This window comes from Mesoplodon densirostris, chromosome 6 (genome assembly GCF_025265405.1).
Source record: "Mesoplodon densirostris isolate mMesDen1 chromosome 6, mMesDen1 primary haplotype, whole genome shotgun sequence".
Classification (NCBI taxonomy): Eukaryota; Metazoa; Chordata; class Mammalia; order Artiodactyla; family Ziphiidae; genus Mesoplodon; species Mesoplodon densirostris.
Window position 1 is genome coordinate 99507826 of NC_082666.1, and position 24423 is coordinate 99532248.

Genomic DNA, 24423 nt, shown 5'->3' on the forward strand with positions numbered 1-24423 from the left:
CAATCAGCAAAAACAATCAATACCAGAATTAGATTCCCAAGGCCATCAATCAGATGTGGGAATAATCAGGTGCAACGCAGGATATATACAGAAAACTGGAACTGAAACAAGAAACAAGGATGTTTTCAAAGTCTGGTAGGATCTCTCAAACATTTTTAAAGTACATGTCATTGATAAAGCTAAATACTCAAAGGTTGTGTAATACAACAGATTAATCATTGAGAAGAGTGAAATTATGCTGTTTTGAAAACTATGTCAGGTCAGATTTTCTGCCTAATTATATAAGAAGATTTCTCTAAAACATACACATTATTTCAAAGACTTATTGGCTGTGAAATAAGTTAAGGGTATTTCAAATGGCCTGTCTGCATTGAAATGTGCTTTGTAGGGAATCACAGAAAGTCGAGGGGAAAATATGTCAATATATACATTGCTATAGGTTGAACTAAGCCTTAAGACAGCAACAATGTAGAGGACCTGACACTTAGAAGCTTACATGTAAGCTGGAATCTTCAAAAGTTCAAGTCTTTATATGTAAAAAGTTTTATTAAAATGAATAACCAAGTGTTTTAATTGACATCAGAAGATAAAACCAATATACCCTGAGAACATAGATAAAAGATAAATAAAGATATGAGCAGAACTTAATAAAATAGCAAACGTATAAAATTGAGGTGATTTAGTAAGTCCAAAGAATATTCTTTGAAAAGATTGAAAAGACACACTTTGATTAAGGACAACAAAAACATAAGTAAAGAATATACAGAAAGAGTCAGAACAATGCTATAGCAGAGAATATATGAAATGCCAGTAAATTTGAACATTTCTGTAAAGGGGACCATTTCCTAGCTCCTAAAGTTTACCAAAACTGACACAAGAGGAAATCATTTAAGGTCATCAGGTCTGCCCTTGGCATTCTCGGAACGACCTGGCCTCAGAATGCAGCATCTGTAGTATATGGTAACCTGCGGAGAGGGGGCGGGGCTGAGGTAGGTTGGAACACTGCCCTCACAGAGGGAGTGAGTGTGGCCATCTCTGCTGTGACTGAACAAAGGGAAAGGGAGCAGGGGGTCCAGGGCAGGGCCCTCAGGTCCCGGCAGGCCCAGTGGGGTGTCACAAGCATTTAGGCCCAGGCCAAAGGGCGCTTTCTTTGTCTGAACAGCTGCCCAAACTCTCACCTTTCCACTCAGGCCGCCCTCTTACTTGAAGTGTGTGTGGAACCTGTCCATGCAGTACACCTCGCTGCACAGCTAACCATAGGTCTGGGCATCGTAGCTTCCTGCCAGTTGACCGAAGTTCACAGGCAGATGGGTCCCTGGGACACACGCGGAGAGACTCCTGCCCGGGCCACAGGCTGCCCACTGCCCCACCCCCAGATCGGGGACCGCAAAGCAGCCCTGTCTAAGTCCCCTGCCTCTAGAGGGAATATTGGACCAACACTTCTAGAAACAGTTGTCCTCCCGGGCAACTAATTGGAGGGACACAAATAAATCTTTGCCGACTTTCTGCTGAAACTTAGGAGCATTCACACCTAAGCCTCTTACAAGGTCAGCTGTTTAGCTAAACATGAGCTCGTGATCGAAATTTACACAATAATGAAGAGATCAGCTACAAGGGGAGACAATCAGCAAAAACAATCAATACCAGAATTAGATTCCCAAGGCCATCCATCAGATGTTGGAATAATCAGGTGCAACGCAGGATATATACATAAAACTGGAACTGAAACAAGAAACAAGGATGTTTTCAAAGTTGGTATGATCTCTAAAACATTTTTAAAGTACATGTCATTGATAAAGCTAAATACTCAAAGTTTGTGTAATACAACAGATTAATCATTGAGAAGAGTGTAATTATGCTGTTTTGAAAACTATGGCAGGTCAGATTTTCTGCCTAATTATATAAGAAGATTTATCTAAAACATACACATTATTTCAAAGACTTATTGGCTGTGAAATAAGTTAAGGGTATTTCAAATGGCTTGTCTGCAATGAAAGGTGCTATGTAGGGAATCACAGAAAGTCGAGGGGAAAATATGTCAATATATACATTGATATAGGTTGAACTAAGCCTTTTGACAGCAACAATGTAGAGGACCTGACCCTTAGAAGCTTACAAGTAAGCTGGAATCTTCAAAAGTTCCAATATTTATAAGTAAAAAGATTTATTAAAATGAATAACCAAGTGTTTTAATTGACATCAGAAGATCAAACCAATAAACCCTGAGAACATAGATAAAATATAAATAAAGATATGAGCAGAATTTAATAAAACAGCAAACGTATAAAATTGAGGTGATTTAGTAAGTCCAAAGAATATTCTTTGAAAAGATTGAGAAGACACACTTTGATTAAGGAAAACAAAAACGTAAGTAAAGAATATCCAGAAAGAGACAGGACAAAGTTATAGCAGAGAATATATGAAATGCCAGTAAATTTGAATATTTCTGTAAAGGGGACCATTTCCTAGCTCCTAAAGTTTACCAAAACTGACACAAGAGGAAATCATTTAAGGTCATCAGGTCTGCCCTTGGCATTCTTGGAACGCCCTGGCCTCAGAATTCAGCATCTGTAGTCCATGGTAACCTGCGGAGAGGGGGCGGGGCTGAGTGTGGTTGGAACACTGCCCTCACTGAGGGAGTGGGTGTGGCCATCTCTGCTGTGACTGAACAATGGCAGGGTAGCAGGGGTCCCAGGGAAGGGCCCTCAGAGCCCAGCAGGCCCAGTGTGGTGTCACAAGCATTTAGGCCCAGACCAAAGGGCGCCTTCTTTGTCTGAAGAGCTGCCCAAACTCTCACCTTTCCACTCAGGCCGCCCTCTTACTTGAAGTGTGTTTGGAAGCTGTCCACGCAGTACACTTCGCTACACAGCTAACCATAGGTCTGGGCATCGTAGCTTCCTGCCATGTGACCGAAGTTCGCAGGATGATGGGTCCCTGGGACACACACGGAGAGGCTCCTGCCCGGGCCACAGGCCGCCCACTGCCCCAGCCCCAGTTCAGCGGCAGAAAATCAGCCCTGTCTGAGTCTCCTGCCTCTAGAAGGAGTATTGGACCAACACTTCTAGAAAATGGGGTCCTCACGGGCAACTCATTGGAGGGACAGAAATAAATCTTTGCCGACTTTCTGCTGAAACTTAGGAGCGTTCACACCTAAGCCTCTTACAAGGTCAGCTCTTTAGCTAAACATGAGCTCATTATCGAAATTTACACAATAATGAAGTGATCAGCTACAAGGGGAGACAATCAGCAAAAACAATCAATACCAGAATTAGATTCCCAAGGCCATCCATCAGATGTTGGAATAATCAGGTGCAAGGCAGGATATATACATAACACTGGAACTGAAACAAGAAACAAGGGTGTTTTCAAATTCTGGTACGATCTCTAAAACATTTTTAAAGTACATGTCATTGATAAAGCTAAATACTCAAAGGTTGTGTAATACAACAGATTAATCATTGAGAAGAGTGAAATTATGCTGTTTTGAAAATTATGGCAGGTGAGATTTTCTTCCTAATTATATAAGAAGATTTCTCTAAAACATACACATTATTTCAAAGACTTATTGGCTGTGAAATAAGTTAAGGGTATTTCAAATGGCTTGTCTCAATGAAAGGTGCTATGTAGGGAATCACAGAAAGTCGAGGGGAAAATATGTCAATATATACATTGCTATACGTAGAACTAAGCCTTAGGACAGCAACAATGTAGAGGACCTGACACTTAGAAACTTGCAAGTAAGCTGGAATCTTCAAAAGTTCAAATATTTATAAGTAAAAAGATTTATTAAAATGAATAACCAAGTGTTTTAATTGACATCAGAAGATCAAACCAATAGACCATGAGAACATAGATAAAAGATAAATAAAAACATGGGCAGAACTTAATAAAATAGCAAACGTATAAAATTGAGGTGACTTAGTAAGTCCAAAGAATATTCTTTGAAAAGATTGAAAAGACACACTTTGATTAAGGAAAACAAAAACATAAGTAAAGAATATACAGAAAGAGTCAGGACAATGCTATAGCAGAGAATATATGAAATGCCAGTAAATTTGAACATTTCTGTAAAGGGGACCATTTCCTAGCTCCTAAACTTTACCAAAACTGACACAAGAGGAAAACATTTAAGGTCATCAGGTCTGCCCTTGGCATTCTCGGAACGCCCTGGCCTCAGAATGTAGCATCTGTAGTATATGGTAACCTGCGGAGAGGGGGCGGGGCTGAGGTAGGTTGGAACACTGCCCTCACAGAGGGAGTGAGTGTGGCCATCTCTGCTGTGACTGAACAAACGGAAAGGGACCAGGGGTTCCAGGGCAGGGCCCTCAGGTCCCGGCAGGCCCATTGGGGTGTCAAAAGCATTTAGGCCAAGGTCAAAGGGCACTTTCTTTGTCTGAACAGCTGCCCAAACTCTCACCTTTCCACTCAGGCCGCCCTCTTACTTGAAGTGTGTGTGGAACCTGTCCATGCAGTACACCTCGCTGCACAGCTAACCATAGGTCTGGGCATCGTAGCTTCCTGCCAGTTGACTGAAGTTCGCAGGCAGATGGGTCCCTGGGACACACGCGGAGAGACTCCTGCCCGGGCCACAGGCTGCCCACTGCCCCACCCCCAGATCGGGGGCCGCAAAGCAGCCCTGTCTAAGTCCCCTGCCTCTAGAGGGAATATTGGACCAACACTTCTAGAAATAGTTGTCCTACCGGGCAACTAATTGGAGGGACACAAATAAATCTTTGCCGACTTTCTGCTGAAACTTAGGCCCATTCACACCTAAGCCTCTTACAAGGTCAGCTGTTTAGCTAAACATGAGCTCGTGATCGAAATTTACACAATAATTAAGAGATCAGCTACAAGGGGAGACAATCAGCAAAAACAATCAATACCAGAATTAGATTCCCAAGGCCATCCATCAGATGTTGGAATAATCAGGTGCAACGCAGGATATATACATAAAACAGGAACTGAATCAAGAAACAAGGATGTTTTCAAAGTTGGTACGATCTCTAAAACATTTTTAAAGTACATGTCATTGATAAAGCTAAATACTCAATGTTTGTGTAATACAACAGATTAATCATTGAGAAGAGTGTAATTATGCTGTTTTGAAAACTATGGCAGGTCAGATTTTCTGCCTAATTATATAAGAAGATTTATCTAAAACATACACATTATTTCAAAGACTTATTGGCTGTGAAATAAGTTAAGGGTATTTCAAATGGCTTGTCTGCAATGAAAGGTGCTATGTAGGGAATCACAGAAAGTCGAGGGGAAAATATGTCAATATATACATTGCTATAGGTTGAACTAAGCCTTAGGACAGCAACAATGTAGAGGACCTGACCCTTAGAAGCTTACAAGTAAGCTGGAATCTTCAAAAGTTCCAATATTTATAAGTAAAAAGATTTATTAAAATGAATAACCAAGTGTTTTAATTGACATCAGAAGATCAAACCAATAAACCCTGAGAACATAGACAAAAGATAAATAAAGATATGAGCAGAACTTAATACAACAGCAAACGTATAAAATTGAGGTGATTTAGTAAGTCCAAAGAATATTCTTTGAAAAGATTGAGAAGACACACTTTGATTACGGAAAACAAAAACGTAAGTAAAGAATATCCAGAAAGAGACAGGACAAAGTTATAGGAGAGAATATATGAAATGCCAGTAAATTTGAATATTTCTGTAAAGGGGACCATTTCCTAGCTCCTAAAGTTTACCAAAACTGACACAAGAGGAAATCATTTAAGGTCATCAGGTCTGCCCTTGGCATTCTCGGAACGCCCTGGCCTCAGAATTCAGCATCTGTAGTCCATGGTAACCTGCGGAGAGGGGGCGGGTCTGAGTGTGGTTGGAACGCTGCCCTCACTGAGGGAGTGGGTGTGGCCATCTCTGCTGTGACTGAACAATGGCAGGGGAGCAGGGGTCCCAGGGAAGGGCCCTCAGAGCCCAGCAGGCCCAGTGTGGTGTCACAAGCATTTAGGCCCAGACAAAAGGGCGCCTTCTTTGTCTGAAGAGCTGCCCAAACTCTCACCTTTCCACTCAGGCCGCCCTCTTACTTGAACTGTGTTTGGAAGCTGTCCGCGCAGTACACTTCGCTACACAGCTAACCATAGGTCTGGGCATCGTAGCTTCCTGGCAGGTGACCGAAGTTCGCAGGCATATGAGTCCCTGGGACACACGCGGAGAGGCTCCTGCCCGGGCCACAGGCCGCCCACTGCCCCAGCCCCAGATCAGGGGCCGCAAAGCAGCCCTGTCTGAGTCCCCTGCCTCTGGAGGGAGTATTGTACCAACACTTCTAGAAAATGGGGTCCTCACGGGCAACTCATTGGAGGGACAGAAATAAATCTTTGCCGAGTTTCTGCTGAAACTTAGGAGCGTTCACACCTAAGCCTCTTACAAGGTCAGCTCTTTAGCTAAACATGAGCTCATTATCGAAATTTACACAATAATGAAGTGATCAGCTACAAGAGGAGACAATCAGCAAAAACAATCAATACCAGAATTAGATTCCCAAGGCCATCCATCAGATGTTGGAATAATCAGGTGCAAGGCAGGATATATACATAACACTGGAACTGAAACAAGAAACAAGGGTGTTTTCAAATTCTGGTACGATCTCTAAAACATTTTTAAAGTACATGTCATTGATAAAGCTAAATACTCAAAGGTTGTGTAATACAACAGATTAATCATTGAGAAGAGTGAAATTATGCTGTTTTGAAAATTATGGCAGGTGAGATTTTCTTCCTAATTATATAAGAAGATTTCTCTAAAACATACACATTATTTCAAAGACTTATTGGCTGTGAAATAAGTTAAGGGTATTTCAAATGGCTTGTCTCAATGAAAGGTGCTATGTAGGGAATCACAGAAAGTCAAGGGGAAAATATGTCAATATATACATTGCTATACGTAGATCTAAGCCTTAGGACAGCAACAATGTAGAGGACCTGACACTGAGAAACTTGCAAGTGAGCTGGAATCTTCAAAAGTTCTAATATTTATAAGTAAAAAGATTTATTAAAATGAATAACCAAGTGTTTTAATTGACATCAGAAGATCAAACAAATAAACCCTGAGAACATAGATAAAAGATAAATAAAGATATGAGCAGAACTTAATACAACAGCAAACGTATAAAATTGAGGTGATTTAGGAAGTCCAAAGAATATTCTTTGAAAGTTTGAAAAGACACACTTTGATTAAGGAAAACAAAAACATAAGTGAAGAATATACAGAAAGAATCAGGACAATGTTATAGCAGAGAATATATGAAATGCCAGTAAATTTGAACATTTCTGTAAAGGGGACCATTTCCTAGCTCCTAAAGTTTACCAAAACTGACACAAGAGGAAGTCATTTAAGGTCATCATGTCTGCCCTTGGCATTCTCGGAACGCCCTGGCCTCAGAATGCAGCAACTGTAGTCCATGGTAACCTGCGGAGAGGGGGCGGGGCTCAGCGAGGTTGGAACACTGCCCTCACTGAGGGAGTGGGTGTGGCCAGCTCTGCTGTGACTGACAAAGTCCAGGGGAGCATGTGGCCGAGGGCAGGGCCCTCAGTGCCCGGCAGGCCCAGTGGGGTGTCACAAGCTTTTACGCCCAGGCCAAAAGGCGCCTTCTTTGTCTGAACAGCTGCCCAAACACTCATCTTACCACTCAGGCCGCCCTCTTACTTGAAGTGTGTGTGGAACCTGTCCACGCAGTACACCTCGCTGCACAGCTAACCATAGGTCTGGGCATCGTAGATTCCTGCCAGGTGACCGAAGTTCGCAGGCAGATGGGTCCCTGGGACACACGCGGAGAGGCTCCTGCCTGGGACACAGGCCGCCCACTACCCCAGCCCCAGATTGGGGGCCACACAGCAGCCCTGTCTGAGTCCTCTGACTGTAGAGGGAGTATTGGACCAACACATCTAGAAAACGGGGTCCTCGCGGGCAACTCATTGGAGGGACACAAATAAATCTTTGCCGACTTTCTGCTGAAACTTTGGAGCGTTCACACCTAAGCCTCTTACAAGCTCAGCTGTTTAGCTAAACATGATCTCGTGATCGAAATTTACACAATAATGAAGAGATCAGCTACAAGGGGAGAAAATAAGCAAAAACAATCAATACCAGAATTAGATTCCCAAGGCCATCCATCAGATGTTGGAACAATCAGGTGCAAGGCAGGATATATACATAAAACTGGAACTGAAAGAAGAAACAAGGATGTTTTCAAAGTCTAGTACGATCTCTAAAACATTATTAAAGTACATGTCATTGATAAAGCTAAATACTCAAAGGTTGTGTAATACAACAGATTAATCATTGAGAAGAGTGAAATTATGCTGTTTTGAAAACTATGGCAGGTCAGATTTTCTGCCTAATTATATAAGAAGATTTATCTAAAACCTACACATTATTTCAAAGACTTATTGGCTGTGAAATAACTTAAGGGTATTTCAAATGGCTTGTCTGCAATGAAAGGTACTATCTAGGGAATCACAGAAAGTCGAGGGGAAAATATGTCAATATATACATTGCTATATGTTGAACTAAGCCTTGGGACAGCAACAATGTAGAGCACCTGACACTTAGGAACTTGCAAGTAAGCTAGAATCTTCAAAAGTTCAAATCTTTATAAGTAAAAAGATTTATTAAAATGAATAACCAAGTGTTTTAATTGACATCAGAAGATCAAACAAATAAACCCTGAGAACATAGATAAAAGATAAATAAAGATATGAGCAGAACTTAATACAACAGGAAAAGTATAAAATTGAGGTGATTTGGTAAGTCCAAAGAATATTCTTTGAAAAGATTGAAAAGACACACTTTGATTAAGGAAAACAAAAACATAAGTAAAGAATATACAGAAAGAGTCAGGACAATGTTATAGCAGAGAATATATGAAATGACAGTAAATTTGAACATTTCTGTAAAGGGGACCATTTCCTAGCTCCTAAAGTTTACCAAAACTGACACAAGAGGAAGTCATTTAAGGTCATCATGTCTGCCCTTGGCATTCTCGGAACGCCCTGGCCTCAGAATGCAGCAACTGTAGTCCATGGTAACCTGCGGAGAGGGGGCGGGGCTGAGGGAGATTGGAACACTGCCCTCACTGAGGGACTGGGTGTGGCCATCTATGCTGTGACTGAACAAAGGGCAGGGGAGCTTGGGGCCGAGGGCAGGGCCCTCAGAGCCCGGCAGGCCCAGTGGGGTGTCAAAAGCATTTAGGCCCAGGCCAAAGGGCGCCTTCTTTGTCTGAACAGCTGCCCAAACTCTCACCTTTCCACTCAGGCCGCCCTCTTACTTGAAGTGTGTGTGGAACCAGTCCACGCAGTACACCTCGCTGCACAGCTAACCATAGGTCTGGGCATCGTAGCTTCCTGTCAGGTGACCGAAGTTCGCGGGTAGATGGGTCCCTGGGACACACGCGGAGAGGCTCCTGCCCGGGCCACAGGCCGCCCACTACCCCAGCCCCAGATTGAGGCCACAGAGCAGCCCTGTCTGAGTCCCCTCCCTCTAGAGGGAGTATTGGACCAACATTTCTAGAAAACGGAGTCCTCGCGGGCAACTCATTGGAGGGACACAAATAAATCTTTGCCGACTTTCTGCTGAAACTTAGGAGCATTCACACCTAAGCCTCTTACAAGGTCATCTGTTTAGCTAAACATGAGCTCATGATCTAAATTTACACAATAATGAAGAGATCAGCTAAAAGGGGAGACAATCCGCAAAAACAATCAATACCAGAATTAGATTTCCAAGGCCATCCATCAGATGTTGGAATAATCAGGTGAAAGGCAGGATATATACATAAAACTGGAACTGAAATAAGAAACCACATGTTTTCAAAGTCTGGTAGGATCTCTAAAACATTTTTAAAGTACATGTCATTGATAAAGCTAAATACTCAAAGTTTGTGTAATACAACAGATTAATCATTGAGAAGAGTGTAATTATGCTGTTTTGAAAACTATGGCAGGTCAGATTTTCTGCCTAATTATATAAGAAGATTTATCTAAAACATACACATTATTTCAAAGACTTATTGGCTGTGAAATAAGTTAAGGGTATTTCAAATGGCTTGTCTGCAATGAAAGGTGCTATGTAGGGAATCACAGAAAGTCGAGGGGAAAATATGTCAATATATACATTGCTATAGGTTGAACTAAGCTTTAGTACAGCAACAATGTAGAGGACCTGACCCTTAGAAGCTTACATGTAAGCTGGAATCTTCAAAAGTTCCAATATTTATAAGTAAAAAGATTTATTAAAATGAATAACCAAGTGTTTTAATTGACATCAGAAGATCAAACCATAAACCCTGAGAACATAGATAAAAGATAAATAAAGATATGAGCAGAACTTAATACAACAGCAAACGTATAAAATTGAGGTGATTTAGTAAGTCCAAAGAATATTCTTTGAAAAGATTGAGAAGACACACTTTGATTAAGGAAAACAAAAACGTAAGTAAAGAATATCCAGAAAGAGACAGGACAAAGTTATAGCAGAGAATATATGAAATGCCAGTAAATTTGAATATTTCTGTAAAGGGGACCATTTCCTAGCTCCTAAAGTTTACCAAAACTGACACAAGAGGAAATCATTTAAGGTCATCAGGTCTGCCCTTGGCATTCTCGGAACGCCCTGGCCTCAGAATTCAGCATCTGTAGTCCATGGTAACCTGCGGAGAGGGGGCGGGGCTGAGTGTGGTTGGAACACTGCCCTCACTGAGGGAGTGGGTGTGGCCATCTCTGCTGTGACTGAACAATGGCAGGGGAGCAGGGGTCCCAGGGAACGGCCCTCAGAGCCCAGCAGGCCCAGTGTGGTGTCACAAGCATTTAGGCCCAGACCAAAGGGCGCCTTCTTTGTCTGAAGAGCTGCCCAAACTCTCACCTTTCCACTCAGGCCGCCCTCCTACTTGAAGTGTGTTCGGAAGCTGTCCGCGCAGTACACTTCGCTACACAGCTAACCATATGTCTGGGCATCGTAGCTTCCTGGCAGGTGACCGAATTTCGCAGGCATATGAGTCCCTGGGACACACGCGGAGAGGCTCCTGCCCGGGCCACAGGCCGCCCACTGCCACAGCCCCAGATCAGGGGCCGCAAAGCAGCCCTGTCTGAGTCCCCTGCCTCTGGAGGGAGTATTGTACCAACACTTCTAGAAATAGGTGTCGTCGCGGGCAACTCATTGGAGGGACACAAATAAATCTTTGCCGACTTTCTGCTGAAACTTAGGAGCGTTCACACCTAAGCCTCTTACAAGGTCAGCTGTTTAGCTAAACATGAGCTCATGATCTAAATTTACACAATAATGAAGAGATCAGCTACAAGGGGAGACAATCAGCAAAAACAATCAATACCAGAATTAGATTCCCAAGGCCATCCATCAGATGTTGGAATAATCAGGTGCAAAGCAGGATATATACATAAAACTGGAACTGAAACAAGAAACAAGGATGTTTTCAAAGTCTGGTACGATCTCTAAAACATTTTTAAAGTACATGTCATTGATAAAGCTAAATACTCAAAGGTTGTGTAATCCAACAGATTAATCATTGAGAAGAGTGAAATTATGCTGTTTCGAAAACTATGGCAGGTCAAATTTTCTGCCTAATTATATAAGAAGATTTATCTAAAACATACACATTATTTCAAAGACTTATTGGCTGTGAAATAAGTTAAGGGTATTTCAAATGGCTTGTCTGCAATGAAAGGTGCTATGTAGGGAATCACAGAAAGTCGAGGGGAAAATGTGTCAATATATACATTGCTATAGGTGAACTAAGCCTTAGGACAGCAACAATGTAGAGGACCTGATCCTTAGAAGCTTACAAGTAAGCTGGAATCTTCAAAAATTACAATTTTTATAAGTAAAAATATTTATTAAAATGAATAACCAAGTGTTTTAATTGACATCAGAAGATCAAACCAATAAACCCTGAGAACATAGATAAAAGATAAATAAAGATATGAGCAGAACTTAATACAACAGCAAACGTATAAAATTGAGGTGATTTAGTAAGTCCAAAGAATATTCTTTGAAAAGATTGAAAAGACACACTTTGATTAACGAAAACAAAAACATAAGTGAAGAATATACAGAAAGAATCAGGACAATGTTATAGCAGAGAATATATGAAATGCCAGTAAATTTGAACATTTCTGTAAAGGGGACCATTTCCTAGCTCCTAAAGTTTACCAAAACTGACACAAGAGGAAGTCATTTAAGGTCATCATGTCTGCCCTTGGCATTCTCGGAATGCCCTGGCCTCAGAATGCAGCAACTGTAGTCCATGGTAACCTGAGGAGATGGGGCGGGGCTGAGGCAGGTTGGAACACTGCCCTCACTGAGGGAGTGGGTGTGGCCAACTGTGCTGTGACTGAACAAATGGAAGGGTAGCATGGGGCGGAGGGCAGGGCCGTCAGATCCCGGCAGGCCCAGTGGGGTGTCACAAGCATTTAGGCCCAGGCCAAAGGGCGCCTTCTTTGTCTGAACAGCTGCCCAAACTCTCACCTTTCCACTCAGGCCGCCCTCTTACTTGAAGTGTGTGTGGAACCTCTCCACGCAGTACACCTCGCTGCACAGCTAACCATAGGTCTGGGCATCGTAGCTTCCTGCCAGGTGACCGATGTTCGCAGGTAGATCGGTCCCTGGGACACACGCGGAGAGGCTCCTGCCCGGGCCACAGGCCGCCCACTACCCCAGCCCCAGATTGGTGCCGCACAGCAGCCCTGTCTGAGTCCCCTCCCTCTAGAGGGAGTATTTAAACAACACTTCTAGAAAACGGAGTCCTCGCGCGCAACTCATTGGAGGGACACAAATTAATCTTTGCCGACTTTCTGCTGAAACTTAGGAGCATTCACACCTAAGCCTCTTACACGGTCAGCTGTTTAGCTAAACATGAGCTCATGATCTAAATTTACACAATAATGAAGAGATCAGCTACAAGGGGAGACAATCAGCAAAAACAATCAATACCAGAATTAGATTCCCAAGGCCATCCATCAGAAGTTGGAATAATCAGGTGCAACGCAGGATATATACATAAAACTGGAACTGAAACAAGAAACAAGGATGTTTTCAAAGTCTGGTAGGATCTCTAAAACACTATTAAAGTACATGTCATTGATAAAGCTAAATACTCAAAGGTTGTGTAATACAACAGATTAATCATTGAGAAGAGTGAAATTATGCTGTTTTGAAAACTATCGCAGGTCAGATTTGTGCTTAATTATATAAGAAGTTTTCTATAAAACATACACATTATTTCAAAGACTTATTGGCTGTGAAATAAGTTAAGGGTATTTCAAATGGCTTGTCTGCATTGAAAGGTGCTTTGTAGGGAATCACAGAAAGTCGAGGGGAAAATATGTCAATATATACATTGCTATAGGTTGAACTAAGCCTTAAGACAGCAACAATATAGAGGACCTGACTTTTAGTAACTTACAAGTAAGCTGGAATCTTCAAAAGTTCAAGTATTTATATGTAAAAATATTTATTAAAATGAATAACCAAGTATTTTAATTGACACCAGAAGATCAAACAAATAAACCCTGAGAACATAGATAAAAGATAAATAAAGATATGAGCAGAACTTAATACAACAGCAAACGTATAAAATTGGGGTGATTTAGTAAGTCCAAAGAATATTCTTTGAAAAGATTGAAAAGACACACTTTGATTAAGGAAAACAAAAACGTAAGTAAAGAATATCCAGAAAGAGACAGGACAAAGTTATAGCAGAGAATATATGAAATGCCAGTAAATTTGAATATTTCTGTAAAGGGGACCATTTCCTAGCTCCTAAAGTTTACCAAAACTGACACAAGAGGAAATCATTTAAGGTCATCAGGTCTGCCCTTGGCATTCTCGGAACGCCCTGGCCTCAGAATTCAGCATCTGTAGTCCATGGTAACCTGCGGAGAGGGAGCGGGGCTGAGTGTGGTTGGAACACTGCCCTCACTGAGGGAGTGGGTGTGGCCATCTCTGCTGTGACTGAACAATGGCAGGGGAGCAGGGGTACCAGGGAACGGCCCTCAGAGCCCAGCAGGCCCAGTGTGGTGTCACAAGCATTTAGGCCCAGACCAAAGGGCGCCTTCTTTGTCTGAAGAGCTGCCCAAACTCTCACCTTTCCACTCAGGCTGCCCTCTTACTTGAAGTGTGTTTGGAAGCTGTCCGCGCAGTACACTTCGCTACACAGCTAACCATAGGTCTGGGCATCGTAGCTTCCTGGCAGGTGACCGAAGTTCGCAGGCATATGAGTCCCTGGGACACACGCGGAGAGGCTCCTGCCCGGGCCACAGGCCGCCCACTGCCCCAGCCCCAGATCAGGGGCCGCAAAGCAGCCCTGTCTGAGTCCCCTGCCTCTGGAGGGAGTATTGTACCAACACTTCTAGAAATAGGTGTCGTCGCGGGCAACTCATTGGAGGGACACATATAAATCTTTGCCGACTTTCTGCTGAAACTTAGGAGCGTTCACACCTAAGCCACTTACAAGGTCAGCTGTTTAGCTAAACATGAGCTCATGATCTAAATTTACACAATAATGAAGAGATCAGCTACAAGGGGAGACAATCAGCAAAAACAATCAATACCAGAATTAGATTCCCAAGGCCATCCATCAGATGTTGGAATAATCAGGTGCAAGGCAGGATATATACATAAAACTGGAACTGAAACAAGAAACAAGGATGTTTTCAAAGTCTGGTACGATCTCTAAAACATTTTTAAAGTACATGTCATTGATAAAGCTAAATACTCAAAGGTTGTGTAATCCAACAGATTAATCATTGAGAAGAGTGAAATTATGCTGTTTTGAAAACTATGGCAGGTCAGATTTTCTGCCTAATTATATAAGAAGATTTATCTAAAACATACACATTATTTCAAAGAATTATTGGCTGTGAAATAAGTTAAGGGTATTTCAAATGGCTTGTCTGCAATGAAAGGTGCTATGTAGGGAATCACAGAAAGTCGAGGGGAAAATATGTCAATATATACATTGCTATAGGTTGAACTAAGCCTTAGGACAGCAACAATGTAGAGGACCTGACCCTTAGAAGCTTACAAGTAAGCTGGAATCTTCAAAAGTTACAATTTTTATAAGTAAAAATATTTATTAAAATGAATAACCAAGTGTTTTAATTGACATCAGAAGATCAAACCAATAAACCCTGAGAACATAGATAAAAGAAAAATAAAGATATGAGGAGAACTTAATACAACAGCAAACGTATAAAATTGAGGTGCTTTAGTAAGTCCAAAGAATATTCTTTGAAAAGATTTAAAAGACACACTTTGAGTAAGGAAAACAAAAACATAAGTAAAGAATATATAGAAAGAGTCAGGACAATGTTATAGCAAAGAATATATGAAATGCCAGTAAATTTGAATATTTCTGTAAAGGGGACCATTTCCTAGCTCCTAAAGTTTACCAAAACTGAGACAAGAGGAAATCATTTAAGGTCCTCAGGCCTGCCCTTGTCATTCTGAGAACAACCTGGCCTCAGAATGCAGCATCTGTAGTCCATGGTAACCTGCGGAGGGGGGGCGGGGCTGAGGGAGTTTGGAACACTGCCCTCACTGAGGGAGTGGGTGTGGCCATCTCTGCTGTGACTGAACAAAGTGCAGGGGAGCAGGGGTCCCAGGGAAGGGCACTCAGAGCCCAGCAGGCCCAGTGTGGTTTCACAAGCATTTAGGCCCAGGCCAAAGGGTGCCTTCTTTGCCTGAACAGCTGCCCAAACTCTCACCTTTCCACTCAGGCCACCCTCTTTCTTGAAGTGTGTGTGGAAGCTGTCCGCGCAGTACACCTCGCTGCACAGCTAACCATAGGACTGGGCATCGTAGCTTCCTGCCAGGTGACCGAAGTTCGCAGGAAGATGGGTCCCTGGGACACACACGGAGAGGCTCCTGCCGGGGCCACAGGCCGCCCACTGCCCCAGCCCCAGTTCAGCGGCCGAAAATCAGCCCTGTCTGAGTCTCCTGCCTCTAGAAGGAGTATTGGACCAACACTTCTAGAAAATGGGGTCCTCACGGGCAACTCATTGGAGGGACAGAAATAAATCTTTGCCGACTTTCTGCTGAAACTTAGGAGCGTTCACACCTAAGCCTCTTACAAGGTCAGCTCTTTAGCTAAACATGAGCTCATTATCGAAATTTACACAATAATGAAGTGATCAGCTACAAGGGGAGACAATCAGCAAAAACAATCAATACCAGAATTAGATTCCCAAGGCCATCCATCAGATGTTGGAATAATCAGGTGCAAGGCAGGATATATACATAACACTGGAACTGAAACAAGAAACAAGGGTGTTTTCAAATTCTGGTACGATCTCTAAAACATTTTTAAAGTACATGTCATTGATAAAGCTAAATACTCAAAGGTTGTGTAATACAACAGATTAATCATTGAGAAGAGTGAAATTATGCTGTTTTGAAAATTATGGCAGGTGAGATTTTCTTCCTAATTATATAAGAAGATTTCTCTAAAACATACACATTATTTCAAAGACTTATTGGCTGTGAAATAAGTTAAGGGTATTTCAAATGGCTTGTCTCAATGAAAGGTGCTATGTAGGGAATCACAGAAAGTCGAGGGGAAAATATGTCAATATATACATTGCTATACGTAGAACTAAGCCTTAGGACAGCAACAATGTAGAGGACCTGACACTTAGAAACTTGCAAGTAAGCTGGAATCTTCAAAAGTTCAAATATTTATAAGTAAAAAGATTTATTAAAATGAATAACCAAGTGTTTTAATTGACATCAGAAGATCAAACAAATAAACCCTGAGAACATAGATAAAAGATAAATAAAGATATGAGCAGAACTTAATACAACAGCAAACGTATAAAATTGAGGTGATTTAGGAAGTCCAAAGAATATTCTTTGAAAGTTAGAAAAGACACACTTTGATTAAGGAAAACAAAAACATAAGTGAAGAATATACAGAAAGAATCAGGACAATGTTATAGCAGAGAATATATGAAATGCCAGTAAATTTGAACATTTCTGTAAAGGGGACCATTTCCTAGCTCCTAAAGTTTACCAAAACTGACACAAGAGGAAGTCATTTAAGGTCATCATGTCTGCCCTTGGCATTCTCGGAACGCCCTGGCCTCAGAATGCAGCAACTGTAGTCCATGGTAACCTGCGGAGAGGGGGCGGGGCTCAGCGAGGTTGGAACACTGCCCTCACTGAGGGAGTGGGTGTGGCCAGCTCTGCTGTGACTGACAAAGTCCAGGGGAGCATGTGGCCGAGGGCAGGGCCCTCAGTGCCCGGCAGGCCCAGTGGGGTGTCACAAGCTTTTACGCCCAGGCCAAAAGGCGCCTTCTTTGTCTGAACAGCTGCCCAAACACTCATCTTACCACTCAGGCCGCCCTCTTACTTGAAGTGTGTGTGGAACCTGTCCACACAGTACACCTCGCTGCACAGCTAACCATAGGTCTGGGCATCGTAGATTCCTGCCAGGTGACCGAAGTTCGCAGGCAGATGGGTCCATGGGACACACGCGGAGAGGCTCCTGCCTGGGCCACAGGCCGCTCACTACCCCAGCCCCAGATTGGGGGCCACACAGCAGCCCTGTCTGAGTCCTCTGACTGTAGAGGGAGTATTGGACCAACACATCTAGAAAACGGGGTCCTCGCGGGCAACTCATTGGAGGGACACAAATAAATCTTTGCCGACTTTCTGCTGAAACTTTGGAGCGTTCACACCTAAGCCTCTTACAAGCTCAGCTGTTTAGCTAAACATGATCTCGTGATCGAAATTTACTCAATAATGAAGAGATCAGCTACAAGGGAAGAAAATAAGCAAAAACAATCAATACCAGAATTAGATTCCCAAGGCCATCCATCAGATGTTGGAACAATCAGGTGCAAGGCAGGATATATACATAAAACTGGAACTGAAAGAAGAAACAAGGATGTTTTCAAAGTCTAGTACGATCTCTAAAACATTTTTAAAGTACATGTCATTGATAAAGCTAACTACTCAAAGGTTGTGTAATACAACAGATTAATCATTGAGAAGAGTGAAATTATGCTGTTTTGAAAACTATGGCAGGTCAGATTTTCTGCCTAATTATATAAGAAGATTTATCTAAAACATACACATTATTTCAAAGACTTATTGGCTGTGAAATAAGTTAAGGGTATTTCAAATGGCTTGTCTGCAATGAAAAGTACTATCTAGGGAATCACAGAAAGTCGAGGGGAAAATATGTCAATATATACATTGCTATATGTTGAACTAAGCCTTAGGACAGCAACAATGTAGAGCACCTGACACTTAGGAACTTGCAAGTAAGCTAGAATCTTCAAAAGTTCAAATCTTTATAAGTAAAAAGATTTATTAAAATGAATAACCAAGTGTTTTAATTGACATCAGAAGATCAAACAAATAAACCCTGAGAACATAGATAAAAGATAAATAAAGATATGAGCAGAACTTAATACAACAGCAAACGTATAAAATTGAGGTGATTTGGTAAGTCCAAAGAATATTCTTTGAAAAGATTGAAAAGACACACTTTGATTAAGGAAAACAAAAACATAAGTAAAGAATATACAGAAAGAGTCAGGACAATGTTATAGCAGAGAATATATGAAATGCCAGTAAATTTGAACATTTCTGTAAAGGGGACCATTTCCTACCTCCTAAAGTTTACCAAAACTGACACAAGAGGAAGTCATTTAAGGTCATCATGTCTGCCCTTGGCATTCTCGGAACGCCCTGGCCTCAGAATGCAGCAACTGTAGTCCATGGTAACCTGAGGAGAGGGGGCGGGGCTGAGGCAGGTTGGAACACTGCCCTCACTGAGGGAGTGGGTGTGGCCAACTCTGCTGTGACTGAACAAAGGGAAGGGGAGCATGGGGCCGAGGGCAGGGCCGTCAGAGCCCGGCAGGCCCTGTGGTGTGTCACAAGCATTTAGGCCCAGGCCAAAGGGCGCCTTCTTTGTCTGAACAGCTGCCCAAACTCTCACCTTTCCACTCAGGCCGCCCTCTTACTTGAAGTGTGTGTGGAACCTCTCCACGCAGTACACCTCGCTGCACAGCTAACCATAGGTCTGGGCATCGTAGCTTCCTGCCAGGTGACCGATGTTCGCAGGTAGATCGGTCCCTGGGACACACGCGGAGAGGCTCCTGCCCGGGCCACAGGCCGCCCACTACCCCAGCCCCAGATTGGTGCCGCACAGCAGCCCTGTCTGAGTCCCCTCCCTCTAGAGGGAGTATTTAAACAACACTTCTAGAAAACGGAGTCCTCGCGCGCAACTCATTGGAGGGACACAAATTAATCTTTGCCGACTTTCTGCTGAAACTTAGGAGCATTCACACCTAAGCCTCTTACACGGTCAGCTGTTTAGCTAAACATGAGCTCATGATCTAAATTTACACAATAATGAAGAGATCAGCTACAAGGGGAGACAATCAGCAAAAACAATCAATACCAGAATTAGATTCCCAAGGCCATCCATCAGAAGTTGGAATAATCAGGTGCAACGCAGGATATATACATAAAACTGGAACTGAAACAAGAAACAAGGATGTTTTCAAAGTCTGGTAGGATCTCTAAAACATTATTAAAGTACATGTCATTGATAAAGCTAAATACTCAAAGGTTGTGTAATACAACAGATTAATCATTGAGAAGAGTGAAATTATGCTGTTTTGAAAACTATGGCAGGTCAGATTTTCTGCCTAATTATATAAGAAGATTTATCTAAAACATACACATTATTTCAAAGACTTATTGGCTGTGAAATAAGTTAAGGGTATTTCAAATGGCTTGTCTGCAATGAAAGGTGCTATGTAGGGAATCACAGAAAGTCGAGGGGAAAATATGTCAATATATACATTGCTATAGGTTAAACTAAGCCTTAGGACAGCAACAATGTAGAGGACCTGACCCTTAGAAGCTTACAAGTAAGCTGGAATCTTCAAAAGTTCCAATATTTATAAGTAAAAAGATTTATTAAAATGAATAACCAAGTGTTTTAATTGACATCAGAAGATCAAACCAATAAACCCTGAGAACATAGATAAAAGATAAATAAAGATTTGAGCAGAACTTAATACAACAGCAAACGTATAAAATTGAGGTGATTTAGTAAGTCCAAAGAATATTCTTTGAAATGATTGAGAAGACACACTTTGATTAAGGAAAACAAAAACGTAAGTAAAGAATATCCAGAAAGAGACAGGACAAAGTTATAGCAGAGAATATATGAAATGCCAGTAAATTTGAATATTTCTGTAAAGGGGACCATTTCCTAGCTCCTAAAGTTTACCAAAACTGACACAAGAGGAAATCATTTAAGGTCATCAGGTCTGCCCTTGGCATTCTCGGAACGCCCTGGCCTCAGAATTCAGCATCTGTAGTCCATGGTAACCTGCGGAGAGGGGGCGGGGCTGAGTGTGGTTGGAACACTGCCCTCACTGAGGGAGTGGGTGTGGCCATCTCTGCTGTGACTGAACAATGGCAGGGGAGCAGGGGTCCCAGGGAACGGCCCTCAGAGCCCAGCAGGCCCAGTGTGGTGTCACAAGCATTTAGGCCCAGACCAAAGGGCGCCTTCTTTGTCTGAAGAGCTGCCCAAACTCTCACCTTTCCACTCAGGCCGCCCTCCTACTTGAAGTGTGTTTGGAAGCTGTCCGCGCAGTACACGTCGCTACACAGCTAACCATAGGTCTGGGCATCGTAGCTTCCTGGCAGGTGACCGAAGTTCGCAGGCATATGAGTCCCTGGGACACACGCGGAGAGGCTCCTGCCCGGGCCACAGGTCGCCCACTGCCCCAGCCCCAGATCAGGGGCCGCAAAGCAGCCCTGTCTGAGTCCCCTGCCTCTGGAGGGAGTATTGTACCAACACTTCTAGAAATAGGTGTCGTCGCGGGCAACTCATTGGAGGGACACAAATAAATCTTTGCCGACTTTCTGCTGAAACTTAGGAGCGTTCACACCTAAGCCTCTTACAAGGTCAGCTGTTTAGCTAAACATGAGCTCATGATCTAAATTTACACAATAATGAAGAGATCAGCTACAAGGGGAGACAATCAGCAAAAACAATCAATACCAGAATTAGATTCCCAAGGCCATCCATCAGATGTTGGAATAATCAGGTGCAAGGCAGGATATATACATAAAACTGGAACTGAAACAAGAAACAAGGATGTTTTCAAAGTCTGGTACGATCTCTAAAACATTTTTAAAGTACATGTCATTGATAAAGCTAAATACTCAAAGGTTGTGTAATCCAACAGATTAATCATTGAGAAGAGTGAAATTATGCTGTTTCTAAAACTATGGCTGGTCAGATTTTCTGCCTAATTATATAAGAAGATTTATCTAAAACATACACATTATTTCAAAGACTTATTGGCTGTGAAATAAGTTAAGGGTATTTCAAATGGCTTGTCTGCAATGAAAGGTGCTATGTAGGGAATCACAGAAAGTCGAGGGGAAAATGTGTCAATATATACATTGCTATAGGTGAACTAAGCCTTAGGACAGCAACAATGTAGAGGACCTGACCCTTAGAAGCTTACAAGTAAGCTGGAATCTTCAAAAGTTACAATTTTTATAAGTAAAAATATTTATTAAAATGAATAACCAAGTGTTTTAATTGACATCAGAAGATCAAACCAATATACCCTGAGAACATAGATAAAAGAAAAATAAAGATATGAGCAGAACTTAATACAACAGCAAACGTATAAAATTGAGGTGATTTAGTAAGTCCAAAGAATATTCTTTGAAAAGATTTAAAAGACACATTTTGAGTAAGGAAAACAAAAACATAAGTAAAGAATATATAGAAAGAGTCAGGACAATGTTATAGCAAAGAATATATGAAATGCCAGTAAATTTGAATATTTCTGTAAAGGGGACCATTTCCTAGCTCCTAAAGTTTACCAAAACTGAGATAAGAGGAAATCATTTAAGGTCCTCATGCCTGCCCTTGTCATTCTGAGAACGCCCTGGCCTCAGAATGCAGCATCTGTAGTCCATGGTAACCTGCGGAGGGGGGGCGGGGCTGAGGGAGTTTGGAACACTACCCTCACTGAGGGAGTGGGTGTGGCCATCTCTGCTGTGACTGAACAATGGCAGGGGAGCAGGGGTCCCAGGGAACGGCCCTCAGAGCCCAGCAGGCCCAGTGTGGTGTCACAAGCATTTAGGCCCAGACCAAAGGGCGCCTTCTTTGTCTGAAGAGCTGCCCAAACTCTCACCTTTCCACTCAGGCCGCCCTCTTACTTGAAGTGTGTTTGGAAGCTGTCCGCGCAGTACACTTCGCTACACAGCTAACCATAGGACTGGGCATCGTAGCTTCCTGCCAGGTGACCGAAGTTCGCAGGAAGATGGGTCCCTGGGACACACACGGAGAGGCTCCTGCCGGGGCCACAGGCCGCCCACTGCCCCAGCCCCAGTTCAGCGGCCGAAAATCAGCCCTGTCTGAGTCTCCTGCCTCTAGAAGGAGTATTGGACCAACACTTCTAGAAAATGGGGTCCTCACGGGCAACTCATTGGAGGGACAGAAATAAATCTTTGCCGACTTTCTGCTGAAACTTAGGAGCGTTCACACCTAAGCCTCTTACAAGGTCAGCTCTTTAGCTAAACATGAGCTCATTATCGAAATTTACACAATAATGAAGTGATCAGCTACAAGGGGAGACAATCAGCAAAAACAATCAATACCAGAATTAGATTCCCAAGGCCATCCATCAGATGTTGGAATAATCAGGTGCAAGGCAGGATATATACATAACACTGGAACTGAAACAAGAAACAAGGGTGTTTTCAAATTCTGGTACGATCTCTAAAACATTTTTAAAGTACATGTCATTGATAAAGCTAAATACTCAAAGGTTGTGTAATACAACAGATTAATCATTGAGAAGAGTGAAATTATGCTGTTTTGAAAATTATGGCAGGTGAGATTTTCTTCCTAATTATATAAGAAGATTTCTCTAAAACATACACATTATTTCAAAGACTTATTGGCTGTGAAATAAGTTAAGGGTATTTCAAATGGCTTGTCTCAATGAAAGGTGCTATGTAGGGAATCACAGAAAGTCGAGGGGAAAATATGTCAATATATACATTGCTATACGTAGAACTAAGCCTTAGGACAGCAACAATGTAGAGGACCTGACACTTAGAAACTTGCAAGTAAGCTGGAATCTTCAAAAGTTCAAATCTTTATAAGTAAAAAGATTTATTAAAATGAATAACCAAGTGTTTTAATTGACATCAGAAGATCAAACAAATAAACCCTGAGAACATAGATAAAAGATAAATAAAGATATGAGCAGAACTTAAAACAACAGCAAACGTATAAAATTGAGGTGATTTAGTAAGTCCAAAGAATATTCTTTGAAAGTTAGAAAAGACACACTTTGATTAAGGAAAACAAAAACATAAGTGAAGAATATACAGAAAGAATCAGGACAATGTTATAGCAGAGAATATATGAAATGCCAGTAAATTTGAACATTTCTGTAAAGGGGACCATTTCCTAGCTCCTAAAGTTTACCAAAACTGACACAAGAGGAAGTCATTTAAGGTCATCATGTCTGCCCTTGGCATTCTCGGAACGCCCTGGCCTCAGAATGCAGCAACTGTAGTCCATGGTAACCTGCGGAGAGGGGGCGGGGCTCAGCGAGGTTGGAACACTGCCCTCACTGAGGGAGTGGGTGTGGCCAGCTCTGCTGTGACTGACAAAGTCCAGGGGAGCATGTGGCCGAGGGCAGGGCCCTCAGTGCCCGGCAGGCCCAGTGGGGTGTCACAAGCTTTTACGCCCAGGCCAAAAGGCGCCTTCTTTGTCTGAACAGCTGCCCAAACACTCATCTTACCACTCAGGCCGCCCTCTTACTTGAAGTGTGTGTGGAACCTGTCCACGCAGTACACCTCGCTGCACAGCTAACCATAGGTCTGGGCATCGTAGATTCCTGCCAGGTGACCGAAGTTCGCAGGCAGATGGGTCCATGGGACACACGCGGAGAGGCTCCTGCCTGGGCCACAGGCCGCTCACTACCCCAGCCCCAGATTGGGGGCCACACAGCAGCCCTGTCTGAGTCCTCTGACTGTAGAGGGAGTATTGGACCAACACATCTAGAAAACGGGGTCCTCGCGGGCAACTCATTGGAGGGACACAAATAAATCTTTGCCGACTTTCTGCTGAAACTTTGGAGCGTTCACACCTAAGCCTCTTACAAGCTCAGCTGTTTAGCTAAACATGATCTCGTGATCGAAATTTACTCAATAATGAAGAGATCAGCTACAAGGGAAGAAAATAAGCAAAAACAATCAATACCAGAATTAGATTCCCAAGGCCATCCATCAGATGTTGGAACAATCAGGTGCAAGGCAGGATATATACATAAAACTGGAACTGAAAGAAGAAACAAGGATGTTTTCAAAGTCT